The 25,168-nt window shown below is 36.8% G+C and overlaps 1 protein-coding gene and 1 pseudogene across 1 annotated transcript in view; one reads left to right on the forward strand and one right to left on the reverse strand.

The window, feature by feature from the left end:
• Positions 1-25,168, forward strand: part of PDE11A (phosphodiesterase 11A) — a 319,917-nt gene that overhangs the window by 14,479 nt on the left and 280,270 nt on the right. The gene's annotated exons all lie outside the window — the stretch shown is intronic.
• LOC117025501 (cytosolic 5'-nucleotidase 3A-like) lies at positions 14,475-15,365 on the reverse strand (annotated as a pseudogene).

The raw sequence follows: 25,168 nt of genomic DNA on the forward strand, positions 1-25,168 counted from the left end.
TCTGCAGCCGAGATATCCCTCCCAATTTTTACCTGCCACCAGGGGTATGGGACCAGTCTATTCCACATCTCCACCCCTCCTACCAGTCTTGGCATGACTTCTTGTGTACTTAGTTGTAGAATTTCTGTTCAACTAGACTTCTGGTGATTTTCAATGATGGTTGTTCTGTAATTTTGATGTGGTTGTGAGAGGAAACAAGCACAGTGTTTACCTTCTCCGTCATCTTGACTGAAAATCCAGAATGTTTTAACCTTTACTTTTTTCAATTGAATGAAATTTGATGGTTCTCCTTTTTTATTTAAGTGGTTGTGCATTTTAATGAGCTAATAGTTTTTATGGGTATTTGGCAACTTAATGTGCATGGTTATATATTTAAAGTTTTAATAATGGCTTTAGTGGAATTAAGAACTGTAGGCTTGGGATATTGTGGGAAAGATTATCCCATGGTTGCTAAGGAAACAAGTCTACATTTTTATTTTTTTCTGCATAAGGTCCTTTGGAAAAGTGAAGCTATAATCCCCTGTCTCTAATGGCCACCATTATGGGTACCCACATTTCTCCCTTAGCCTCTTCATCGTTTTGCTTCCAGAGGACCACTAAGTGATAGGGTGTATGTGCTCTGCAGTTGTTAAGGCTGGATTTTTTTTTTTTCTGTAGCTATGTGAGACTGGAGTGAGGTTCTTTTCCCATTTCCTCTTCTTTGAGCATTGTCTTTGAAAGCTCAGGACAACCATAATATCTCCTTTTTATCATAGTCCAAACATTATCATGCAGAGAAGGAAGGAGGAGAGGAGCCAGCTGCAGTGAGTTTTCCAGGGATCGATCAGGCAGGAGAGGAGAACATAATCTCTGGAGAAGAGGCTGTTAACATAGCTAGGAGCTGAGGCATCTCTACCCTCTCTCCTTCACCATCCATTTCTTAAACGAGGAAACAAAAGGAACAGCTTCTCATTTGCTCCCTCCTTGTTACCATGCCTGCTGTGAGTCCAGTCCCACTGAATAGCCACAGAAGAACTGGCACTCAGGGAGAGTCTACTAATTTAAAGCAGAAAGGGCAGGAAAACATTTTTCCATATCTGAATTAACCAAATTGAGATGATCTTTTGTGTTAAAGAGCAAAATGGTCGACTGGGGAAAGAAGAACCAGTCATTGTAGGGATGTTTTATGCTTAGAACCTTGGGTGTCTATGGTAGAAACCACCGATTTTATTCTTTAGAGATGGCCTTGAAATAATCAAGATCAAGCATTCATGTATGTAGCAATATAACAATATTAATCATTTCTTGTGGCAACCTTAGGGAGGGGGTATAATTTAATGCAGAACCATAAGGAAATCATTTAATGCAAAATGATATGGAAAGATATGAAGACACATAATTTGTGGAACCCAGTAAAAAATCAAAATTGAGGTATTGGCAGAGGTCAAGAAAGTGAATCCCCTCAGGCCATGACACGTCGGCAACCCCACAGCATTGCAAATTCTGTGCCAGAACATGGCCCTACCGTGGATCAGGGGTGGGCTAGAGGCCACCACAGAGTTACTTACTGAACATATATACACCATGGTGCTGTCATCCTGGGGGTTGGGGACAGCCAGTGCCTTGCCCTATCCTGAGATACAGCAGGGCCCCTGACTCTCCTCAGGCCCATGACCTCACTGGGAATGGAGGGCAACAACAGAACGTGGGCACCCCCTCTTCCCATCCCCTGGCAACCTGACCCTGTTGTAACCCTGAGTGGAACCCAAGGTTCTAAGTATAAAACATGGGGTTTGGGCAAGAAGCGGGAGGCTGGGAACCCTCAGGAGGCTGGACTGTGTGTGAGCCCCTGGGGCATGCTCCATCAGACTTCACGTACAAAACACAAATGTGGCTTAAACTTCAAGTGATGCTGGGGCTTCTCAGCATGGGGCCCTGTGTACCTACAATGCCATCCCAGGGTGGTACCTAGAGCATACTATGACTTTAAGAATAAGGAAATAGAGTGGCAGACTCCCTGTGGAAGTTTATTATTCCTCTATTTTCTTCCATAGCACTTTGCTCATATGATTCTTGCTATTTATTCCATTTTTGGTCATTTAAATTTTGGCTCACTCATCTTGCGTTAAACTGTGAGCTCCATGAGGATAGACGCTATGACTTTCTCGGCTTTGTAGCACTCCCTGTGTGTGGCACAATACCTGGCACATAATAGGTCCTCCATAAGTATTTGGTATATGAATGGTGAGAAAAAGGAATGTAATGGAGAATTCGGTCAGAAGGGCAAGTGGCCCATGTACTACTGCTAGGTTACAAGGTCAGATTAAGACCAGGAGTTTTGCTAATGATGCTGAACTAGGCCCCTTATAGGTCAACAGTCCTTTCATTTTCTTATACATGGGGATGAGTTGGGTTCCCAGGTCAAGTGGTCAGGTACAGCGCTATCGTGGTCCAGGCTGTGAATATGTTAGAGAAATGAAGGCACAGGGGACCAAGCAATTCATGTACTACCAGTAGAAAAGAGGAATTAGCAACGTTGGGAGGATGAAAGCAAGAGAAATAAGGTATCAGCTATGATTAATGTAACAGGCCTGGGGCTTCGGGAAAACAGTGATTATGTAGTTAATAACGGCATCATTGGGTGTATTCAAAAGAGATGTATTCTCCTTTTCATATGTTTGCTTAAGTGGCAGTAATGATGTCTTTTAGGCAAGGCAGAGTGACTTGCTAGGGAGAGGATAAAAGGTCTGACTGGGAGCTCTCTGGTTTGGGGGTGGTGGTGGTGATTTAAACCAAATTAATGTGTGTAGGGAGCCCAGCACCAAGCCTTTGATGAAAGCAAAGGCAGAAGCATCTCCACCACTTCCCTTTCCCCCAAGGCCCAAAAGTGTTTACGTTTCTCTAGTCTGTACTTGTTTCCAGGAAGCATCCTTCAAAATTGTCAGATTCCTTTTTGGACTCCTGATATATTTATTTGGATTATCTATCATTACCCTAGAAAATATTCAGTCCTTTCAAAAGTGTGCAATTCTTCTAAAGTCATCTGCGACCTGTTGTGTTAAATAGTTAAATGACGTTTCCAAAGCCAGTGATCACAATTGTTAATGCTTCAAACCTCAATGGAACAAGAGTGTCAACAAACGCCTTTACCTAACATATTTCAGGATCCTTTGAACTGCTGGCTTGCCTCAACCTCTTTCTTTTCCTCTGTCTTCCAGTATCTCCTTTCCTCTGTCCCTTTCTTTGTCTCATGCTTTCCATTTCCTCTTTTCTGACATTCCACATCTGTCTTCCTTTGTGTAATTGCTTCCCCTTGTTCCTCCCAACTTTCCCTCTCTTCTTCTCCCCTTTTCCATCTTCCCTCCCACCTCCTACCCTTCATCTCATCTGTCTCTCTTTTTCCTTATTGTTTCTTCTCTTTTTGTCCTGTCCTCTTTTTGCCCTCTCTGACATTAACGACCTTAACATAAACTGGATATAACATGAAAATAAGTATTTGCTCCTAGTTTTTAATTTCAAATCAAAATTTAAAATCTCACAGGCCTCCCTTAGGGAACAACTGAGTTTCTTTATTGCTTCCACGTGGCCTGTGATTGTACCTTTCTTTTTAATTTTAAAATCAGGTATATGAAATATTTGTTTTTCTTTTAAACCACGCAGATTTTAATTACATTTCAAACTGTTACCCCATGTGGCCCTTGTTTGTAATTTATTTTCTGTGGATCCATGCCTTGCAATATGCAAAACACCTTACCCCTCAAGTACATTCTAAGTAGAACAAGTGACAGGGAAATTAGTATTTTAAAACTTGGTATCTAGCATCCAGGCTTTTACTAAAATGAGAACAATGATAAATATTATTTCTTTGCTATATCTCTTAGCCTAGTATCCACCAGGAATTCTTAGCAACAGTGGCACAGAAGTTTCCATGCCAGCAGTTCTCAGGCTGATTGCTTGTTTGAGGTCTTGTCTCAGTTAACCTAAAGTTCTTGATGGTGAATGTCCCCTGGAGGGTTCTTGTTTCCCTTTTGTACACAGAAAAGAAATATTTTCCTTCCTCCTGAATCCACCAGGATGCATGTGGAATTTAATCACCTCTGTTATTATATTGTTTCTCCCTCAGTGTATTAACACTCCAGAACTTGCCTCGTCATTTGTAAAACTCAGCCACAGGACTTGCTGCTGCCCTTCTGCGACAACCCATCAAAGGGAAAGTCAACCAAACTATAAACTGTGTGGCTCTCTTTCCTGGAGCCGACATTTTCTCTTGACTGAAAACCACATCAAACCTTAACATCTGCATCTTGCTTCATTATTTCTAGCAGAACATAATGCGTGGCGTGTGTGTGGAAGTGGTTTTTCTTTTTTCACCATTCCAGCTTTATGAAAGATAACTTTTTTCTTCTTTGATAGAAGAATCCATTTATTATGATTATTGTTCTAATTCTAATTATTCTAATTCTAATTATTATTCTAATTCTCAAATTTTCTATAAATATACAAAGTAAAGAATAGACCAGTTTTTCAACACTTGGAATAGGAAAATTTGAATAAATGAGCATTAGACTACATTTTTTTTCCTGCATGGCTGTCACCTTTGACAAACCACTATGTGCCTAAGGAGACACGTATAGTAAAATATCTACAATGATTATTATTGTAATAGAAATATTAGTTTGTCCATTTTTTTGTGTTCTCTGGAGAAATTCCATCTTTAGTTTCCTTAGTCAGTGCATTTGGAACTAAAAGTAATGTTTCCTATATTTGAATATTAATTTGAGCCTGGCACTTTACAGAATTATCTCATGTGATCTTTGTACTAATCTGGTAAGAAAGGTGGAGGGGGTGCTATCCTCTCCCCTTTATAGATTAAGAAGCGAGCACTGAGGCCTCTCCCTGAGGCCGCAGGGCCATATGTGTTAGACTTAAGACTCTGTGTTCCTCCATCCCTGTTTCTCCCACTCTTGGGCAATGCATACCATCTCTCTTCTTCGCTGTGATGTGACTGAGATGAGAAATAAGAAAATAGGAAATGGGACATTAAAATATCACATTTATAACTTATTAAGCAGACACTGGAATATGGGCTCATCCCTCCAGAGTTATATAGACCTTCCCTCCCAGATACAGACAGTGCTGGATACCTACTCTCCTCCCCACACGAGTGGCCCATCCCTTAGACACTTACAGCAGTGAAGAACAGAGCAGAGGCATGCTTCCTGCGGGTAGCCTGACTCTGGAGGGTTAACGGCTGGGCGACGCATGCCCCGTTAGATTCCCTAGCACCCGAATGAGGTCACTTACCCTACTTCCATTGGGAGGAGCAAGACAGGTTAGGGGAAATCTCACCCATGGAATCCAGAAAAGGGGGAGGAGCCATTTCTCACATATTCCATGCTACCTCTTAAATAGATTGTTACATCTGAAACATTGAGAGAACTCTTTCCTTCACCACCTTGCCCGGCAACATTCATTCTCCTGCCCCTATTTTATCTTCTTTGTTGTCAGTTACGCAAGCCAGAAACCTAGGCATCATTTGTTGATTCCTTCCTTTTATTCACCTAGTGTATTTAATCTATCGGAAAGTTGTCTTGATTCACTCTTTAAAACAAGTCTGTGCAATTTTCTCCATCTCCGCTGCCGCAACGCCAGTCCAAGTCACCATTACCTCTCATCTAGGTGACTGAATCTGCATCCTAAGGAGTCTAATTCCACTCTTAACCATTTCCCACATAGAGTGTTTATGAAGCAACAGGGAGTTCAAGCAGTGGATAGCAAGGTGGGGCCAGATTGTTTGAGGGATTTGCTATTCGAGTCACCTTCACTTTGAAGACAAAAAATGTTGGACGGCCTGTGAGCAGGAAGGGGACACAGATGTGAGCTGCTCTGCACTTGTCACCCATGGGAACTTGGGAAGATAGGCTGCTGCTCTCTGTGGACTTCAGAATCTTCATAGGTAACAACAGAGGGCTAGGAAAATGATTTCTCAGCCTCTTCTAGCTCTAAAATTTCATCTTACTTATGGAATCAAAGAGAAGAAACCTTACAAAACAATTCTCCTTGAGTTGTAAAATTAGTAGCTTTGTAGCAAGATATGAGCCTCCTTTCTGAGCCACTCATAGTGTTACCAGTGGCTTCTTCAGAATGTTATAGGAGGGACTCAGGGCTGCCATCTGGCTGTCAGTGTTGACTAGGGGACTTGTACTAAAGCTCTATTTGCATAGCAACATGTTGTCTTTATATATCTTTGGGAAGGCTGGGGATAAGCCATTGGATGACATCTTAAAGAAAGGAATGATTTGGGTTCAGGTTTGCTTCTGGGTCTTCCCATTAATTGCAATAGAGGATATAGCCAACTATTGTGTTACAGCACTTAAGTCTTTTTGACTCCAACTCAAACATTGAAGGAAGTTCTTATACATAATTCTTCCAATCTAAGAACACTGATGAGCTCACAGGAACAAGATAGGCCCTAGATATAAGAATACTGGGCAAAAGATATCAGGCAATGGTGTCTGTCCCAAACTAACAACTTCACAACCTATAGTTCTGCTATTATAACTTAATTTCCCTTGCTATTTCTGGCTTTTCCAACTGAAAAACCTCCAAACATCTCTGAGAGCCCATCTGCAGTGAACAAGTTAATTAGCAGTTAACACTAACAGCAATAAATTGGCCACTTGTTAAGAACAGTAATGGGACCAGGATAGGACTAACGGCTGAGAAGAGGAAAGGAAAGCTACAAAGGAAGGAGAGACGAACAGACTAGCTCGGCTTTGCCAAAAGCAAACTCACTAGAATGGGGCAGTCAACCGCTTTCGTCAACTAGGTATCTCCTAACGTTTTAACTCTATGATTTTATCATTCTGAAGTTCTGATCCCAACTCCTAAATTATAAAAATTCAAAAATTTAAGTAGAAGGAAGTATTGATGATTCTGTTAATAGAGGTCAACCACTTTCTCAATGTATTTTTACACATTGCTTAGACAACGACTCCAGGATTGTTCTACATTGGAAGGTTTATAATAAAGTCTTCCAAAAATTCCTCTTCAAGTGAACAAAACCTGACACTACAATGGCAAAGAAAAGACTTCTGCTAGTAAAACTGCATCCTTACATTTCATAGGCCTTCCAAAATCAACTGCTAATATAATTTGTTTTTTTGATTCACACACAGGCAAAAACTCATATCAACTGGACTAAGCAAACCAGAGAAAAATTAATAGCTAACATTTATTGAATATATGCTATGTGCTAGACGCTGTGCTAAGATTTAGTTATCCCATTTAATCCTCACAAAGCTCCATGAGATAGATACCATTGGAAGAAACTGGACTTGGAGAGGTTTAGTAACTTTCCTAAGTTTACAAAGCTAGTGAGTAGCCGAGCCAGATTGCAAATCCAGGTTGTCTGACTTTGTCTAGACTCTATGCTTTTACTACTATGGGAAATACTAAAGCTTATATGCATGCTCTGCTTACATATTCAAAGTCATATTAGCCCTATCTGTGAAAGAAGGTGGCTCCTTAATAGTGATAGCTAATATTTATAAGGAGCTTACTATATGCCAGGCATTAACTTAAGCACTTTTATATATACAGAGGGTGCCAAAAAAAATGCATGCACGTTTTAAGAAAGGGAAAAACTGTACTAAAATTGTAATACTCAATATATACCGATAACAAAAGATGAATACAAGTCACGTTTGACTTCTGCAATTACAAGAGGTGCTCAAATTGGTTACCATCAGTGTAAATTTAATAGTTTTTTTTTTACTTTCTTAAAATGTGTATACATATTTTTGGCACCCTCTGTATTAACTCATTTATTTCACACAATTGTATAATTATCAATCCATTGTACAGGTGACAACACTGAGATACAGAGAGGTTAAGTAACTTCCCCAAGATCACACAGCTAAAAAGTTGGAGTGCCAGGGTATGAACCCACATTATTTGGAGCCACAATTTGTGTTCTTAAATTCCACAGCATAATGCTTCTGTCGTGGTGTATAAACACTGAGTAATGGGCTACATCTTTTCACAATGCCCTTCCCCAAAGTTATTAGATAACTTCGACCTGGACTACACAGTTGATATTTCTGGAAGCTGGGTTGTGAGTGTGCAACATGGATAGTTCCTTTAAAAATGAAAACAACTGGTCAGTACTAAAACTTGCTGAGAAAATTTGTTTACATCATTAGGGATTAACTGGAGGAAATTCTTAACAGATTTCCCATGATATTTTAGAGATATTGATCATTTTCAAGGCAGAGCTAGAGTTATTCTCTGCAGATTTTATAATTGCACATATCCATTGTAAAGTAAGAGGTGTACAGTTGTGTCTGAGAAAGGACCTGGAGCTCTGGAGTATATAAGCAAGCAAATTATCCTAGAATAAATTGCACATTTCTCTTTACTGTGAAACTTTTTGGAAACTATAAACTGTAAGTAGGGCATCGAAGTGGTAGCTGTAATAGTGATTTATTGGTCCAACAGCTCTTGGCTGTTTGGCTAGAGGGGAAGTCCTTTGGTGGCATTTGTTGCTTTAGTCATGGATTGGTTTGATTACTTCAGACACCACTGAAGTAAACAAAAATAGTAAGTGGGGTGAGGGATAACACCCCAGAAATAACATCTAGGGAAATCTCACAGAACTTAAGACAGGAAGTAAGTCAAGCCTTGTGGGGACAGGATATGGGAAATGGAGTATTCCTAATGTTTCTAGTCTGATTCCTGTTATGTATTCCAAATGTGGTGGTATATTTGCGCAGCACTTTACAATATATAAAATGCTTCAGCCTATACGATCTCAGTTCATCCTTACTGCTGTGAAAAGTAGGATCATTATCCCCATTTAGAAGGTGAATAAACTGAGGCTTACAGAAGTTAATGGCCCAGAATTTTGGAGCTAAACAGTAGCAGATCTGGGACAGGGAGTTCAGGACTTTTAGCATCATATCCCGTGTTAGTTGCACTTCCCCAATAACTTCCTATTTGACCATGATCATGAGACGTTTAATTCAAGGGAATACGAGTATATCAGAAACCATACAGTGTACTTACATATCAACTTTCTATTTTTGAAAAATAAAGTAAAATCAGGACTCTAGCTTCGCTTTCTTTGGTAATTTCACCATTTCTATGAAATGAGCTGCACTTGGGAAAAATATTTGCAATTCAGAGGTGCCTACTCTTCATGAAGCAAGAGCTGCAAGCTTTTGGGGTGTGTGTGGGGGGGGACATACTTGATTTCTGCATTTTCCTTCTGCAGAAGTCAACTTTTGCTAATATATTTGACCATAGACTGGAAAAAAGTGAGCATGGTGTTGAACTGGCCAACAAGAAGAATGACAAACAGTGTTAACTTGTTACTCTGTTCTAGTATATTTTGTTGGACACACACTACTGTTTATTACCACGGACAGACCTAGTTATGGTTTTGGAGCTGCATTTAACAACAACATGGGCAAAAATGGCCCCAAGCAAAAATGGCTAACTCTTCAAAGTAGCATAATATGGTGAAAAGAGCCCAAGCTTTAGACTCAGGTCTCTGAGTTAGCGCTCTAGCTCAGTTGATTAGTAAGTTACCGACTTTCTGTAGGTTGCTTACTTTCTCTAAGCCTCAGTTTCCTCCTGGATGTAATGGCGCCAATCATACTGACTTTGCATAGCTGTTGTGGATATCGTATGTACGGAAAACACCTACCAGATACCAGGTCCATGGTAGGCTCTTGTTAAATGATAGCCATCTTTTTTATTATCTGGAGAATCAATCAGTTCCAAAATTACCTTAATCCTTTACAATTTAAACAGATTACAAGCCTCATTTAGCATCATTCTTAAAGGCTAACTTAACCACATGCAATGCTGGAGTAATTGGTTTGACACTCTCTCTTTATGCTTGTCTATTGGCTTAGAAAACCAAGATCGAAAGCCCAAGTCATGAACTATCTGAATGCTACAAAGCCAGATTGTGTTGCTGTTCTCTTTTTGAAGCAAGTTTTAGTGTCAGTAGAATCTTGACCTGTCCTTTTTGGGTCTCTCTCTCTCTCTCTCTCCTATATCCAGTACTGCAGGATTTAGCGAATATCTTGATTTTAGTGTGAAGGGTGGGCCCAGTAGAGAAATTTCCTAAGGAATTCATGCTATTTACAAGGCGTCAGTGTGAATCATCTGCTCATGACCGATACTGTCTGTGAGGAAAATGTCCTTGGTTCTTATCAAAAAGCATACCACTCCTTAAATTCCATTTTGCAAATGTACAGTGAGTACTTAAGAGCAGCCAAGTATGGTTGTAACAGTATAAGGCCACATTGCATGAACCACAGCTGAAAATTGTCTTATGGCAATACTGGTTAGAATCTATGTCTAAAAGCTAGAATTCATCTTTATATTATAAAAGAAAAAAAAAAACTATGAAAGTTTTCTCTCCAGCATCTTAAATGGATACCTCACCACCCACATCCAAGGGGGCTGGTAGCTCTTTATCTCAGGAAATTGTTTCAGGAATTGTCTCCTACCATTTTCTGCCTCCCACCAAACACTCTACTTCCCAGTCTTCTTTGAAACAGCACAGCCCTAGATTGTTCCTCTCTTGCTTGCCCCTCTGATTGACTGCTTTTTACGTGTTCTTCTCAGCTTTCTGAGCTGGCCTTCCTTTTGAATGCTAAATTTAGCAGAACAAGATAAAAAAATGATCGGGAAAATTTTTATTCCAACTGTAAGTATTTGCTAGTTGCTGTGGATCTGGACCAAAGCGGGTTCAAGTTTTTATAATTAAAGCTCAGACCACGTGGCATATAAAATCGGAAGGTGTTGTGTGGATTTGGAGAATCAAGCAGGCCGCACCTTGGGTGTAATTGCTTAACTGCTCATCGCTTCTGTTTCTGTATGTGTAACATTCCTGCCATGTAGTTCCCAAGGTGCTCTTCCCAATTGACAAGAACAGACATTAGAGTCTTCTGTCGTTGGCATCTTGAATATATTTCCTTAGTATCCTGACCCACAAAATAGAGGAAGCCTAAATCCTTTGTTTGCCCCTGCTTTTAAAGTTGGTTTGTAATTAAGCCCACAAGATACATCCTCAATAATACAAAAGCAGGATCAAAGAAGGTACCTCATTCCTGCTTAAAGTACTGTGATAGCCAAGGGGGAGACGAGTGACAGGACTGCTTGGAAGCTCTGGGGTTCAGTGTTGGTGAAATGTTGTTTTTTTTTCTCTAGTTTCCTGCTGTAATGATTTAGTACAAGGTCGGTGCAGAGCAGTTCTGCAGCAAGAAAAGATGTCTTGGTTACAGCCCTCTTGCCCCTAACAGTTATTTTTAAAAACTTCTGTGGAACATAGTAATAATTCAAGAGACTTCACTGCAGAATATCTGATATACTTTCAGGATTTTAAAATCTTACCATTCTGAATGTTACTTAACAAAATCACATACTGAGGCCTATTGTGGAGAGAATGGAAAATATATAAACCAATGACCTACACTTTAATATCTTCCAATATGCATACGAGTTTCTTAATTTTGGTTAGCCACCTACCTTTAAAATACTATATATATAGTGAAAGTGCTGTTAAATCTTTTATAATATAAAATAGGTAAAATATGTAACTAGTATGATTCTAATTATATGTATCTTTAGAATTATTGCGTATTTTGCAGTATGTGAAGCCAGCTGAGCCTATATAAGAAAATTACCACGTTTACTAATTGTCCCCTTTGCTCATACAAGAAAGCATGCTCATCACTTAGACCCCTATAGAAAAAGAAAATTAGATAGTAATATTTATACCATTTCTTTCAAATTTTTTGGAAAGAAAGCAAAAACTTCTTGCATGGGTTAATTATTTTTCTGTGACCATCTAAAGTTTTTGTCAGATAATAAATATGGGTCTTATGAGAAACTTATGCTTAAGGGAGTCCTTTAATTCACAGGCAGGTTTAGCTATTTGTATTGTGACATCTAGGGGGATAATGCTTGAAATCCTGTCTTTTTTTTAGAGAGAAGGATACAGGGCAGGTGTGAAACTGGACAGATAGCAGTTCAAAAGGGGAATTAAATGCTTTGGTATCTTGATAATGTTATCTGTCATACAAAGTATTATGGGAAAACTGGAGAACTATTGCCATGTGGACTGAAAATAAATACTGGGTTCTGTCATTTTTGAAAAAAAATTCTTTGGTTTGAAAATAGCTCATTGTAGGTTTTATCCAGTTAGTGGTTACTACTTCTTTGGAGAAATAACATCGTTTTTTATGTTCGTTTTTTTTTTTTTTTAAATCCTGACTGCTCATTACTATCAAACTATATTTGTTGATTTGATTATTAACTCGAAATTACATGTCAGTATTATCAAAGTCATAAAAGTTATTTGGACAAAACAATGTGGAAAGGACTGCAGAGAAGGAAGGGAATTCCTTTTAGTAGATTATCTGTAATACATGATAATATCAACACAGTAAAAGAGCGAGATACATGAACAAATTAAGATGTATAGTTCTCTGAATAAACATTCAGTTTTAGTACCAATGACTCCATGGAGTCAAGTTTTAGTTTAGTGGCTTAGCCACAGTGAGAGTTGGGTTGTTAATTAGTCATGTATGTTTCTAAAGAATAACCCTTAGAACTCTACAAATTAAAGACAAAATGTGTGTACAGAACACATTGGCAATGACAAGAGCTTTGACCCTTTAGTTTTCATTGGATTGTCCAGTGCCTTTTTTGAAAATTGTGAAATGTATCGTCTATCCCAAAGAGAGAAGAAAATACATATGTACAGCATAAAGAATAGTTATAAACTGGACATCCTTGTACTTACACCAGGTTAAAACATAAAACACTGCCATTACCACTGACATCTTCTGCTGTCCCTTCACAATTAGATTCCTTGCTGAATCCCACCCCCGTTATACCATTGAGTCTTATGTGATTATTCCCTTGTGTTTTTTTGTTTGTTTTGTTTTATGGTGTTGCCACCTATGTATGTTTTTCTATACAATATGCAATTTCATATGCTTTGCTTTTGAACTCGTCATAAATTGAATCATTCTATGTACATTCTTTTGTTTCTTGCCTTTTCTTCCCAACACTGTGTTTTTCAGATTAATTCATGTTAAAATGCAGAGTCATAATATCCATTGCTGCATAATAATCCCTAATAAACATATAAAAATAATCCCTTTGGATAAATATATCACAGTTTTACCATTGATAGACTTTTGAGTTATTTCTAGTTTGTTTTCTTTTGCTATTATAAATAATGCTGTTATAAACATTTTGTGCATGTCTCCTGTTTACTTGGGTGATATACTGAATAAGGGCTTTCTAAAGATGTCTGCATCCTAATTCACAGAACCTATGAATGTGTTACCTTATATAACAAAAGACATTTTGAAGACGAGATTAAGCTAAGGATTTTACTATGAGATTATTCTGGATTATCTGTATGGGCCCAATATAGTCACAAAGCTCCTTATAATGGGGAGGTAGGAGGGTCAGAGTTAGAGAGAGATTGAAAGATGCTGTGCTGCTTCGAAGTGTGTTTGAAAATGGAGGGTTGGCCATGAACCAAGGAATGCAGAGGGCCTACAGAAGCTATTATAGAAAAAGCAAGGGAATTAATTCTCCCCTAGAGCCTTCAGAGGGAACACAGCCCTGCTGACCTTGATTTTAGGACTTCTGACCTGAATTGAAGAGAACAAATTCATTTGTTTTAAGGCACTACATTTGTGGTAAATTGTTACAACAGCAATTCTTTGGAGTATATGAGTATATGTGAGGAGTAGAATTATTGGGTCATAGGTTATGCATATGTCAAATTTACTATTAATGACAAACTGTTTTCCAAAGAAGCGCTGCACCAATTACACTCCCTCTAGCAATATGTGTTGGTTTCTGTTATTCCACATTCCTGCTAACATTTGATATTGTCAGACTTTTTAGTTTTTGCCAGTCTGGTGTGTTGTTGAAAATTGTATCTCATTGTCATTTTAATTTGTGTTTTCCTGGTCATAAAAGAGGTCAGTTAATCACTCCACACACCAGGAGATGGTGACATAATTAGCATAATTTACCCAATTTTTAAAACAGCATTTAAAATCATGCACAATATTGAACCACTTCAGGAAACTTCTTTTCAAAATTATGTAAACTTCCCCAGTATTAAAAAAACTCAAAAAATGCATGATAATACTAAACTTCAAAATCAACTTTGGAAAAGTAGGGCATTATTTTCTAATTTCAGCTTTAAGTGTTTTTTTTTTAACCTTTTTAGAAAATATGGTGGAGAGTATGTTGGGAGGGTAGAGAAAAAGGAGTTTCCAGTTGATGGAGTCAAGATATCTGAAAATACAGAAGTAACATAAAGGAGAAACTTCAAGAGCAAGAATATATTATAAATACATTTATTTCTGTTTCAACAATGTGAACAGGTGAGTAGTTCTTGTATCAGTTTCTCCTATGGGAGAGAGGTGTTCCTGAAAAATACTAGTTTATAAAATCTTCTGTAGAATCGTACTGACTGCCTCCAATGAGTACTAACTTGTAGTAAAACAGTCACATAAGAGTCCAGGTACTTTCTAAAACTTTACTCATTCTATCGTTGAGATACCCCATTTTCTGAATATGTTCAAGATCACCTCCTTGATCTGCCAACAGAATTATGTTGTATTTTAGCAGATTGAAATATTCTATTTTTGTTAAATATGTGTATTAATTCCTCTTTATGTCCTTTGAAAGCCCCCTTTTCATCAAAATCCATGAAGTTGTACACTACTTTGACATTTAGATGATAAAACTAGATATATTTTCATATCCTTCCTTGAATATGACATCAGATTCTTCCATTATTTTTTAAATTTAGCTTTTGATAAGGCTTGTGCAAAAAGCAAATTATATAACTTAGTGTACTATTCTACTATATAAGTGTACTTCTCTTCTCTGGAACATGATCAACTTCAACAGCATAACATTTTTCTCTAGTTGAATATCTTTTTCGACATTTATTTGTAACCAGTTTACAGTTTTCAATGATATTATGACATGTTGGGCACTTTTTCCCTTGGTATCTACTTAATGACATATCAAAGTCTGTTATCTGAAGTATGGCAGCTTCTCCTTTGACAAGACCACAGATAATTTCACCTACCTTTGTAGGGTTCTTGATGCGAACTGAATGTTTCTGGAATTTTGGCATCATTTTTCACAAAGACAACAGACTCTTGATAAATCATTTCTTAGCTATCTGAGATTCAGCTCAAAGATCTTGATATTCTGTGTGTCTTTCTCTTCTAAGAGAATATGTATTAGGCCAGCACCACCACAGCCACCAGGGCACAAACTCTGGCACATCCTACTGAGCCTACTCTCAACACAGCCACCTCACCCAGCCAGGAAAAGAAGAGGCCAGGTATAGTGAACAGCAAGCCATGCATGCACATACTCCATGATGAGCGCTGCGAATATCCCCTGGATCATCTTTCCACGTTTCTCTTATTTGTGTTTCCTTTTCTATGAAATGCTTGTTCATGTCAATTGCCCATTTTTCCTACTGAGCATGGCTTCTCTTGTTGATTTGTAAGTGTTCTTTATATATCTTCTGAACACCAACCCCCTTACTGGTTATATATAGTGCAAATATCTTCTCTGTTGCTTGATTTTCATTCTTATTGCTGAGCTCAAGTTCTTAATTTTAGTAGTTTAATTTATCGATCTTCTCATTTAACTTTGCATTATTTGCTTGTTTAATAAAAAAGAGGTTATAAAGAAAAATATTCTATATAACTATATATTATAATATTTTATAGTTTGGTGTTTCATATCAAGTATCTAATCTAATTTCAATTCGTTTTTGTAGAAGAGTGTAGGCTAAGGATACAACTTCGTTTTTTTTCCATTTGAATAAACAATTGATCTAGTGTCATTTATTGAGTAGTTCATCTTTCCCTCATGACCTGTAATGTCTGCTTTTGTCATAAATCCATTTTCCATATAAGCACAGCTTTCTTACTAGGCTCTCTATTCTTCCTTTGTCTATTAGTCTATGCCGGCAGCAATATCACACTGCTTTGATTTCCATAGCTTATAGTAAGTCTTGATATCTAAAAGGGGAATCTCAACCCTACCCCACACCTTGTTCTTCTATAGGAATGTCTTCGCTTTTGTTGGCCCTTTATTCTTTCATGTAAATTTTATAATCAGCTTGTGAGTTTTACACGCACATACACACTCTGATAGAATTCTATTGGAATTACACTGAATTATAGATCCATTTGGATAGAATTATGATATGCTTTATGATATTCAGTCTTCCTACCCAGTAATATGATAAATCTTCCAGTTTATTTAATCTTCTTTAATGTCTTTCAATAAAGCTTTTTAGTTTTCTCTATAGAAGGCTTACACATTGTTTTATCCTAGGTATTTAAAATTGTTTATTACTAATTTAAATTGTATCTTCAAAAATTTTTTATTTTTAGCCAATTGTGTTGGTATCTATAAATGCAATTTACTTTTGTGTATTGATTTTGAATCTAACACCCCTCTTATTAATTTAAATATTTACTTTTTAAAATCCTTTTCCCACATGACATAGATACCTAAAAGTAAATTTTAAGAGAAAGGAAATTAGTATTTACTAAGTTCCTACTATGTGTCAAATTGTTGACATAGATTGTTTCACTTAATCCTCATAACTATTTTATTGCTTATTTTCCTCAATAAACATTTATTAAATAATCCCTATGTGTTAAGCTTTTTCTTTTTTGAGATTTTCTGTGTAAGCAATCATATCGTCTGCAAATAATGAAGGGTTTTGTTTCTTTCTTTCCAATTCTTTACCTTTTATTTCTTTTTCTTGCTTTACTGTGCAAAGACAGACATCCAGTACAATACAGAATGAGACTGATGAAAACAGGCTACCTTATTTTGAACCTGATCTTAGAAAGGATACTTTCAAAGTTTCATTGTTAAATATGAGGTTTCTGGGTGTTTTTGAAATGCCCTTTATTGGGTTAAGAAAGTGCCTTCTATTCCTAATTTGCTAAGGAGGTTGTTCCTGTTATTTTTAAAATCACAAATAGATGTATAATTTTATCCAATTTTTTCTGCCTCTGTTAAGATACAATTTTTTTCACTTTAAACTGTTAATGTGGTGAATTACTTTATCTTCTCATGACAAGACAAACTATAATTCCTAGGAAATACCAACTTGTTCATAATAAATTATCCTTTATATACATTGTCTGATTTGTTTTATAAAAATATTTATTCTTAGAATTTTTGCATCTATATTCATTTATAAGTGAGACTGGCCTATATTTTTTCTTGTAATACTGTTGTCTGGTTTTGACAGCAAAGTTATATCACAAATGAAATTAAAATTGCCCAATGCTCGAATGTTTTATAGAATTTCCTAGAATCCATCTGGGATGTGTGTGTGTGTGTGTGTGTGTGTGTGTGTGTGTGTGTGTGTGTGTGTGTGTTTAATGGGACTATTTTAAAGTACTGATTCAATTTCTTTGAATCTTATAGGAGTTTTTATGTTCTCCATTTTTTTAAATGTTGGTTTTTGTATCTGTTTATTTCATCTAAGAGTACAAATTTATAGGCACAAAATTGTTCATAACATCTTCTTATCTCTGTAGTAACTATAGTTTTGCCCCTTTTTATCTTGATTTAAAAAAAATTTATGTCTCTCTCTTTTCTCCTTTGATTATTCTCTCTAGAGATTTATTTATTTTATTATTTTTTGACCTTTATTTTCTTCATTATATGTTTATTTTCTTTCTTATTAACTTCTGCTCTTATTTTCTTTCATCTTTAGTTTATTTTGCTGTTCTTTTTTTTCTAATTCTTTATGGTTGGATGATAGCTTTATCAAGTTGAATTTTTCTTTTTTTTCTAATGTAAGCATTTAAAACTGAACCTTTAAGAACGTCTTTAACTGTGTCCTGCAGTTTTGATACATAACATTTATATAACCAATCTGGTATTTTTCCAAATTTCTGGGTGTCTTTTTCTTATTTTTTTATTGGGGAATATTGGGGAACAGTGTGTTTTTCCAGGATGTCAAGTCGTTTTAATCTAGTTGTGGGGGGCACAGCTCACTGGCCTATGTGGGGCTCGAACCAGAGACCTTGGTGTTATGAGCACCGCACTCCAACCACTGAGCCAACCAGCTGCCCAACGGCAGCTCAGCTCCAAGCTCAAGCCATTGTTTTCAATCTAGTTGTGGAGGGTGCAGCTCACTGGCCCATGTGGGAATCGAACCGGCAACTTTGTTATTAAGAGCTTGTGCTCTAACCAACTGAGCCATCCAGCCACCCTTGTTTTGGTTGTTTTGATTGATAGGTTGTCCAGAAGTATATCTTAAATTTTTAAATATTTTGTTTCTCTAGTTATATTTTTTATTGTTTCTAACTGAAGTGCATTGAGGATAAGTGATAATGTTTCACATGATAGCAAGTATTTGACTTCAAATTGGTGATTTGAAATTGGTGGTGATTTCACATTGGCTAGCTTGATGATCTAACTTGTAGTTAATTTTCATAAGTGTTCAATGTCAACTTGACCATTATGGTGTAGTGTGCAGACAGATATATCAGATGTACTTGTATATGAGCATGTTGATGGCTCGGTTATGGGAGGAGAGACAGTACCCAATGATGCCTATAAGATCTTTCTTTTTAAGTAAGGCAGAGGGACTGGGACTCTATGAAGCTTTAAGTTGGCGTTTCCATAGATATTGGAAGTCTGTTATTACTCAGTCTAAAGCAGCATGTGGGTGTCTTATAGATTTGAGCAGACCAGGTGTGGAGACAGAGTCCCAGAGAGCAGTTTCCAGGCTCTCAGCCTCACGTGGAAAGGTGCTGGCTCGGATATTAGATGGCCATTGGCTGTAAGCAGATGGTCACCCGCTGTGGCTGGGTGGTCATCAGCTGTAACCAGTTAGCCACTAGCCACTAATATAACAGCCATGGCTATGCAAAGGGGTTGGTTGGTTGGTTGGCTGGTTAGCAGAGAAGCAGATGGCGGATTGCAGATCATGTTGATCCTACTTCCTGTGTCTCGCCTGGCCGCCAGAGAGTGGGGATACAGGAAGACCCCTGTTGGGGTATTGGCAGATGTTTGATTTTGTGTCTTGACCAGCCACCATGGAGAATATAGCGGTATGACTCCCCTGTCTGTGGCTCCATTGTTGTTCCTTTTTGGCCTCACCATATCCTGCGTTCTTGTGCGGGGAGTGGGACCAGAGACCCTGCATGACACCACGATTTGTTGCGATTTCTGCTTCTGTTGTTCCATCATATGCAGATCCTAAACCATGAAGAATGGTAGTTGGTTAAACTAATTGCTCATTTTATTGAAACATCTCACTCCATTTCACTGGTGCTTACCCAAGCTTGACTGCAAATAAGCAGCAGTGCTGAGAGTATTTGCTTTCCCTCCAGAAGTTATATGCCACATGCTCCATAAAACAAAGGAGGCATGAATCTGGAGCCCAGTGAATCAAATCAAGTGAATTGAGATTTATAGAATGATTCTTGACTCTGTTGTTTCTCTGAGAGTGAGTATTAGCTGATATGTCCAATCTTTCTAACCTAGCAAAACCCAGTCATTAAAAACATGAATGGTGTAACTGGCTGGCTCTGCCAAGGGCTTGATCTGTTTCATAAAAAGGCCATTATACCATTCTGTCAGCTGGCCAAGGAAATATCTAGAATAAAGCAGCAGGCAAGAGATCAGTTCAAGGAGGGTCTAACCAATCCTATCCAAGGTAGAAGACAAGGCTACCAAAATTCAGGCTGACTCAGTTCTCCAGTGTGTCTGTCTAGAAGGTTCCTACTTACAAGCATTTCGTAGAAAGCATTGTGGTGCTTTATGCAGGAAAAGGTACCCAGGATGCTGAGTCCACTCCTGTGTCTATCCAGACTATTCACTAATACTTTCTGCTGATGGAAATAATCCTCTGAAAGACCTAACCACATGTTTATTATACCTTCAGTTTGATACATCACTCATCTTCTCAAATTGGAGGGCTGCAGATTCATGCCTCCTTTGTTTTATGGAGCATGTGGCATATAACTTCTGGAGGGAATGCAAGTACTCTCAGCACTGCTGCTTATTTGCAGTCAAGCTTGGGTAAGCACCAGTGAGATGGAGTGCCTCGCCTAGAGACAGGACAGAAAGGCTTTAGGGACACAATAGCTTTCGGTGGGGAAGGGAATGTGTATGGAACCAGCCAGCCCCAGGGATCCATCCAGAAGGTCCTAGTCCTCTTCCTTATGGATGATGCCTGATCTTTTATAACCTGGGCTGAACATACCTTTATATGGCTGGAAGATTGGGTCTTATTATTTTCTTCCAAACTTACATCTACTGGTTCAATAGTTTGTTGAGAATTTTTTTCAGGAACCAATATCAGTTCAGGATAATAGTTTTTGATTTCTAGTATTCACCCTTTTGGAAAATCAGGATGTTTTTCAGCATTAAATATGCTATGCCACTTAAGATGTTGCGATATTTAACAATGAAATGTGGAGGTTAGAGTCAGAGAGTTGAATAATCCATCCATTTCACATATCCAAAACGTGCCCAGCTGTAGTATCTTGGCAATCTTTTTGTTTTTTGTTCTCTATGATTTTAAGACGTGTCAAATTTCTTTGGCATTCTCTGTAACAATTCAATTGGACTTGATTTTTATGATAAAGAGTTTTATAGTCAGCATGATAATGCTTACAAAAAATAAGAGGGCCATTTATACTGCGGCTATGTCCTGTCAAAAATATGGAATGCTATGCTGTCTATTTTTTACACATCTATATTATTTATTGAGATTGACCCACCTCCATCTTGACAGTTGTCATTTTATAAATCTTGCCTCTATTTTATTGGCAATCCAATAGTATAACGACTTCTGTCTTTTTGGAGGACACTTTTGAAGCTATAGTGCTGTCCCGGATACTAATGCCATCACCTCAAGGTAACTATGCTAGTTAGTAATGTTTTCTAAACTTCTTTCTTCATATCATTTTATCATGTGATGACAAAATCACTTATACCATGGACAATAGTAATCTATAACACTTTTTTAGTGGTAGTAGGGATAAACCATAATATAATCAATTTCCTGTTGAATATTTAGCTGGTTTTCCATGTTTCCTTATAATAAATTCCTAGAAATGAAATGACTGTATTGATGAGTATGAAAGTTTTAAAGGTTTTTTTCACTTATTGCCAAATTGTTCTCCATATGTATCACACTCATTTGTATCTCACCAGCAATGGATAAAAGTAGACTTTTTACAAAAATTTTCAATAGTGCTAAGTATCTTGACATCTTAAACTCTTAAATATTTGCCAAATATATAGGAAAAACTATATCTGTTGTTCTAATTTGACAGTTTCCACATTTTATAGCCCATCATAATTTTTTCTTATTCCTATTAATTGCTCATTGTTTTCTCATTGATTTGTAAGAATTATGTATGTTAAGGATTTAACACTTTGATAGTCACGTGTATTTAAAAATGTTTCTAATTTTATTTTACTCTTAATTCTGTTTGTATTAATTTTGAGTTTAAAATTAAAATTTAAAATTTTTATTAGTCAAATCTATCTTTTCCTTTATGCTTCTTTCCTTTGGTCTTATGTGTTGAAGGACTCCACTTGTGAGATCAGAAATGTTCAGTTGTATTTCTTATATTCTTTAATTATTTTATATTTGATTTTTAACTTTTTAAATAATAAAAATATTTTAATATAATTTTCAAGTAAGTAAATGATTTATTTTGTTGTTTATAATGTCATTATTCATTCTTCTACTGAAAACTTTCGACCATTTGCACTTCTGATAAGAATCTTAACTGTAATAGAACAAATGAAACACATGGAATTAATCTTACATTTATTGATTACTTTGGTTAAAAATTTAGTGAAAAAAGCCAACCTTTGAACATAAACCTGTTGACTTTTCTGAGTGCAAATTTAGGATTCACTTGATAATATGTGGGATATATGCATTCTCATAATATTGACTATTATAGTTAATATTCAAACTTTTTTTTCTCCTAGTATTTCATGTTAAAATAACAAATGTGCTTTGGCAGGGTTTGAGCAAATGTTCCAGTCTACTTTTGCAATTCATCAAGAGATTAGTATATTTAACTCCTTATTCTGCTTGAAATTAATTTTGATGTATAATGTGAGATAAAAATCTTATTTTTCCAAATATGTAATTAATTTAATAATTTCCAACTGATTTGAAATGCTATTCTTATGATTAACTAAATATATTTATCCACATACACATATATACATATACATATATATCTTTCTATTCTCTTTCATCAATTTTCTATTTTTAGAATAGTATCTTACTGTTTTAATTATTGTAGTTTTGAGGTCTGTTTAAATATCACATAGCCACTGCATTTTTATTGTCATGTTCTCCCAAGATAAAATCATTTCAAATATTTTTAAAAACACATTTTATTTAAAAATGTGCTTTCACATGCTTTAGAACTTTTAGAAGTCTTTAAGCAAAACTTTAAAATTATTTTTTAACATTTGTCAAACTTCTGTCAAAGAGAAACAGTAACTTCCACATATAACAATAAAACCTAAATAAAATATGTAATTAAGATATAATATGTACACTGTGAAACTAGAAATGATGATTTCTAGATATTTGCCATAAAGTGGGAAAGGTCAGGACCTGATTGATATAGCTGCTTATGAATCAATTACATTTTGGGGCTACTTTTCAGATTGTCATAATTGACCACAGTGGGAAGAGTATAAAAGGCTTTCTGTTGGAGGTGGTCTTTGTTAGGTTTTTTTGTTGTTGTTGTTTCCGGTTACAGTTAACATACGATATTATTTTATATTAGTTTCAGGTATACAGCATAGTGGTTAGACATTTATATAATTTATACAGTGATCCCCCGATTAGTCTAGTACCCACCTGGCACTATTCATAGTTATTGTAACATTATTGACTATATTCTCTATGCTGTACTTTACATCCCCATGACTATTTTGTAACTACCAATTTGTATATCTTAACCCCTTCACCTTTTTCACCCAGCTCCCCAACCTCTCTCCCCTCTGGCAAGTTCTTGTTAGGTTTTAACAAATGGATGAGACAGAGTCTCTAGTCACAGAGTGTCACTGTTACATCCATTCTCCTAACCCAGACCTTGATTTCTACACGTTACTGTCGTGACCTTGGCTTTCTCTGTATTCCCTGGTTCCTGACTGTTTGGCATCTGAACCACAACTCCCTGCTGACCATCTCTTGTCCATATTCGCCTTCCTGGTTCATTGCAGCTCTTAGATGGCCCCACTGTGACAGAAGAAAGATACCTCTGGCTCGCTGATTCTTCCCACAGCTCTCTCTTCATGTACTGGTCTTTTCTCAGACATTTTAACTTCATACAGTAAAGCTTTTAGAACATGAAGTTGCATTTTAACTACTTACAATATATCTGCACTCAACTATACAAAGGATGCCAAAAAAATGTATACACATTTTAAGAAAGGGAAAAAGACTATTAAAATTGTAATACTCAATATACACTGATAACAAAAGATGAATAGAAGTCACGTTTGACTTCTGCAATTACAAGAAGTGCTCAAAGTGGTTACCATCAGCGTCCAGACACTTCTGATTATGGCGAACTACTGCTTGAGCAACGTTGACCAAAGTGTCCACTTGTGTGCATTTTTTTGGTGTCCCCGGTATATCTGTAATAGATATCTGTGTTATCTATTAAAGAAGTTTAAGAATTCATCATTTTCTTTTGTACCACCTGACCTGCAACTTTGGTTTCAACTGTGCTGTAGTTCTTCCATTTTCCTGTGTCTTTTGCCTTGAGATGTATTTGTATTTATCATAAAAAGGATAAATAATAATAGTAATGATGCCAACAATAAGACAGGGCCAAAAAAAAAGTGTCAACCAAGAAAGGAAGAGCAAACAAGTAAGTTCAGCCAACCAAGTTTATTTTAGCAACACAACTAAAGGATGAATAATCACCCAAGCAACTTGTTAATAACAACAGCTGTTTTGAAATCTCATATTAAATTTTTTTATGGTGTCTGTTAACCACTAATTCAGTTTGGAAGACTTAAATGAATGTGTGCCCATTAAGCATTTGCCAAATAGAGCTGACCTGTACGTATTAACAAACTGCTCCACTGCCTACCGTACTTCCATAAAAGAGTGAAGTTTCAAAAACATATATTTTTTTGCAATATTCTGCACTATTCAAAACTCTACAAGTATTTTCTGAAAGATTTCAGAGAGACAAGATTTTGGGTTAATGTAGAGTAATGACATTCTGTGAATACGTATTAAGAACAACAATAATAATTGTGCACTTTTCCTCAGCAAGTATTAAATTAAGAGGCCCAAAGCATTAGCTATCTATTTACCATATGCCATGTCTTTGTGTTTATGCAAAGTAATCTCAAGCCTTCCATCAATTCTGAACAGTTAGTTGTCCTCCTTTGTATAGAGAAAAGCAGAATGGTACATTTCAAATCATTAAAGACTAATCAAAATTTTATAAGAGCTTAGCCTTCCAAGCATTTTCTGGAAGATAAGTGATGTTTATGATAAATCATAAATGTAAGGAGATGCTTTTATGAATTGGAACTAAATAGGTGTTACTAATTGATGTACCAATAAAAGCAATTTTCTTTTAAGCTTCAGACAGTTTGGCAATCTCTTGGTTCAAGTTTCAGGGGTTTATTCATTTTATATTTTATATTTCCATTAGCTTCTGAACATTGCAACTCCATAAGGTATTTGAAAGAGGATGTAGATGAAATGTGGGACTGAATTTGGTCTCCAAACCTTCCTTTGCAGGGTGGGGGGTGGCAATGGGGGGTGGCTAGTAGGGTGCCGGGGAAGGTATGCAGGCCCAGTACTTTAAGTGTTCAGCAAAAGTGGATGGAAAACAAAACAAAACCAAAGCTAACAAACAAACTTGTCATTAAAGCTCTAAAGCAGTGGTTTACAATCTGTTTCCCTAGGGGCTTTGGATTTATTAATTGTTCTCTGATTCAGTGTTTCTTAACTCAGACTAACAGCCAGAAGTCAGATCTCCTACATAGCCCCTCCTTCTGCCAACTATGATTTAATTGGCTAGGGCATCAGTTACCTAAAGCTCCACAGGTG

Source organism: Rhinolophus ferrumequinum, chromosome 8 (genome assembly GCF_004115265.2).
Source record: "Rhinolophus ferrumequinum isolate MPI-CBG mRhiFer1 chromosome 8, mRhiFer1_v1.p, whole genome shotgun sequence".
Lineage (NCBI taxonomy): Eukaryota > Metazoa > Chordata > Mammalia > Chiroptera > Rhinolophidae > Rhinolophus > Rhinolophus ferrumequinum.